The sequence below is a fragment of the Miscanthus floridulus genome, chromosome 5 (genome assembly GCF_019320115.1).
Source record: "Miscanthus floridulus cultivar M001 chromosome 5, ASM1932011v1, whole genome shotgun sequence".
Classification (NCBI taxonomy): Eukaryota; Viridiplantae; Streptophyta; class Magnoliopsida; order Poales; family Poaceae; genus Miscanthus; species Miscanthus floridulus.
Window position 1 is genome coordinate 6,463,249 of NC_089584.1, and position 3,934 is coordinate 6,467,182.

The 3,934-nt window shown below is 43.5% G+C and overlaps 1 pseudogene; it reads left to right on the plus strand.

Moving 5' to 3' along the window:
- Window positions 1-3,284: 3,284 nt before the first annotated feature.
- LOC136454188 (uncharacterized) lies at window positions 3,285-3,934 on the plus strand (annotated as a pseudogene).

The window sequence follows — 3,934 nt, forward strand, 5'->3', positions numbered from 1 at the left end:
CATGAAAATAGGTATAAACTAACCATAATCATTAAATACGATAAAATAACTCACATTGCGATCCAGACACTTGTAGAAGATACGATCCTTGTTGGGACCCTCCTTCTTCACTCGGTACTCCATCACAATCTTCATCTCATCACGACACTTGCCGCATGGAATGAGAGGAAGGCCCGGCCTAAGTCGCTTTGGAAACCCATGAGAGGCCGAGGATCCGGAAACAGTTGCCATCTACTCTCTATACTCATTTTTTAATACACTATAAATTTCTTCTTTTATAAACAAATAAAATTAACAAACTATAAAATTATCTAGATCTCTAAACAATGATATTTTTAATGGTCATTGTGTTCTCGTCTTTTACTGCGGCAGGTAAGTAATTCATATGATATTTCCGCAAATTAACAGAAGAATGGGAATGTACACACATAATAGACTACTACAACGATATCGGGACGTGTGAATAAATAACCATCCGTACTAGTTGACCTTGCTTACGTGATCATCTCGGCGAGCATTTCTCCACCGGACAGCACCGTACTTGGTCAAGGAAGAGCTCCGATTCTATGAGGAAGGGAACACGGTCTCCCACGACCGTTGTCGCTCTCCCTCGTAGAATCAAAGCTCCTCCTTGATGTCCGTTACCGCTCGACAGAGAACATGCTTGCCGAGCTGAACACGGTCCGCAAGTTCAACTAGTACGGATTTTCTATAATTTTCTAACTATTTTCTAAGTTTTTATTTATATATACTACGTTTAGGTACGGTGATTGACAGACTACTACGACGATATCGGGACATGTGAATAAATAACCATCCGTACTAGTTGACCTTGCTTACGTGATCAGCTCGGCGAGGATTTCTCCACCGGACGGCACCGTACTTGGTCAAGGAAGAGCTCCGATTCTACGAGGAAGGGAACACGGTCTTCCACGACCGTTATCGCTCTCCCTCGTAGAATCAAAGCTCCTCCTTGACGTCCGTTACCGCTCGGCAGAGAACATCCTCGCCAACCTGAACACGGTCCGCAAGTTCAACTAGTAAGGATTTGCTATAATTTTCTAACTATTTTCTAACTTTATATTTATATATACTTTAACCTTCTTTCATGTAAATATGCAAGCTTAAAGTGATTTTGAGCTCAAATTGCTTACAAATGAAAAAAAAACCACAATAAAGAACCATAAATATATATAGTGAATAAAATGGCATAAGAAAATGGTAAAAAATGAGAGTATGAGATTGGTAACCTTTACAACTGAAGAATCGACGGAGGAATCGAAGAATGGATGGAGGAACAATGGAGGGAGGGAGGAAGCAAGAACACTACTGCAGTGAGCTTCAAAATGTGCTGAGCTCGGGCTCGGGGAGGAAGGAGGAGACGGCCGATTTATAAAGGGAGAACCTTTAGTCCCAGTTGATAGATCCAACCGGGACTAAAGGTAACTTTCCAACCCCGGGCGCAGCCACGGCCCGGGAGTAGACCTTTACTCCCGGTTGGAGCCACCAACCGGGAGTAAAAGTATACCTTTAGTCCCGGTTGGTGGCTCCAACCGGGACTAAAGGTCCCTGCCACCTCTGTCTGGCGCAGTAGCCGTTGGGCAGGGGCCTTTAGTCCCGGTTGGAGCCACCAACCGGGAATAAAGGTATTTCTAGTCCCGGGGGCAAAAAATTCCGGGACTAGAGCCCATTTTGGCCGAGGATCAAAGGTCTGTTCTCTACTAGTGCGTGTAGCATATATTACAACCCGAAAATATCTGATGCATGTGCTTAAATATTAACTAATCAATTTTGATAATTAATTAACTAATTCACGGTTGCACCGTACCGCCTAATATTACCTCTCCTTTAACTCTTCTGCGCCTTAAAAGACTCTAAAGTCGATCATCTACCAACTAATACAAAATCTTGATGCCTGCTCACGTGTCCGCTCTACACCTAAAAGACTCTAAAGCCATTATCTACCTGGGGATATCAAATCTTGATGTTGCTCACGTGTCCGCGTCGAATCATGCTCTACTCTTTCCGGTTCAAAGACTGGAACCACGTGTCCGCATCCGATGCGATGTCTTCGGAGCTCACGCGTCCACGTCTGACTACTGAAATAATAATAATAAATAGTAATAATAATAATAAATAAATAATAATAATATAAATATAAATAATATAGTAATTTTAAAAATTCTAAAGTCATCATCTATCTGGTGATACCAAATCTTGATGCCTGTCACGTGTCCGCGTTGATACGAATTGAATCATGCTCTACTCAGCGATCATACCTGCATGTCCTACCGCGTTCCGGCACGAAGACTGGAGCCACGTGTCTACATCCAACACGAGATCTTCGGAGGTCACGCGTCAACGTCTGACTACTGAGATTATAAATTCAAAAAAATTTAAATCCGGTGCAACACACAAGCATGTATCCAGTAATTAATAGAATGCTACAGTAAATAGTAGTACATGTGTGGTAGAACGACGGTGAATCGCATGGGCGCGGTAGATGGAACAAGGAAGGGATGGATATGGGTGGATAATGGCGGCGGGATGGCGAGAGCGTGCATGCGAGCACACCGCATGCACCCTTTTTTATTTTTTGGTCCTTTTTTTGAAAGTTTTTCACAAATATGTCCCTGGAGGTATGCTTTTAAAATCTGAACCCTTAGATCGGCGCCATCGTTGGTGGCGCCGAGCTTACAAGTCTCGGCGCCAAAGGGTTTGGCGCCTAGGTTGGGGACACGTTGGCGACGAGGACGCTGACCTGGCAGGCAGCACGGCGCCGAGGTTATTTGCGCCGAGCTTGGTGCCGTAATCGGCGCCAAGATCTATGGCGCCGAGGTGGTGTTTTAACCCGGCATCCAACCTTCCTGCCCGAGCCTTCTTCCTCTTCTTTCTCCTTCTCTCGGGTTTTTTCTCTCCCCACTTTGCCTTACCTCACAAATCAGCATATTGGACCTTGGAAACTTTGATTTGATCCGTAGATCTTCGAGAGCAAGGTATCCTCGCTGCCTCCTAGTTTTTTTTACAACGATTCGGTATATATTAGTCGGATTTTTCAACTTAAGAATCATCATTACTTAGGGTTTCATGCAATTTTAATATTTATATTATACAACTGTAGGATGCCAAGGCGTGAAAACCTAGCAAACCAAGGTAACCTCAGCGCACGTTGTTATGTTATGGGTTCATTGTTGTGGATTAAATGGGAAACCCTAGGTGTTGGGTTTAATGTTAATTGCTTTCGGTTCTTAGAACGAAAATGGCTAAATTGTAGTTATGGCCAGATGACCGAAAATGCCTTGAGCCCATTGCCTTTGTCTAGTGGTGTTCTAGTGCTCATGTGCTTTTGCGGCAATCTTTGCAAGGTAGCCAAGTCCGATGAAGAGGACACGCATAGGCAGAGGTATTGGATGTGTTCCAATTTTGCGTTTGAGCCTACACTTCGTCAGCGCTGCATTAACAAGATGGTGAGGAATTGATGTTGTGTAATAATTATTTTGTGTCATATGACATCTTGCATGATTTTTTTGTTTTATAACAATTGCATTTGTTACAGACCCTCCATAGCTCTGTGATTTTGAGCAGTGGATCGACACTGAGATCGAGTCTGAAGACAAGAAATGGATGTAAAAACTGTTACGGTGGGAGGCTGAGCACAAGGAGATGATGAAGAAGAAACGCAGAGATGAGGCTGTAGAAAAGAAGCACAAGGAAGAGGAGGAAAGGAGGCATGTTGCTGCATACAGGGATGAGAGAGAGAAGAAGCTTAAGCGTGCACGCCAAACGAAAGCAGCGATAGAGGAGAATCTCGATGCCTTGAGAAAGGAAAAGTGGCATCGTTACACTCAGTAGTCTCCATTAATTGCTAGTTCTATGGTTTATTCATGAACAATGTTGTCTACTGTTGGACTTTTCATTGTGTTGTCATGTAATG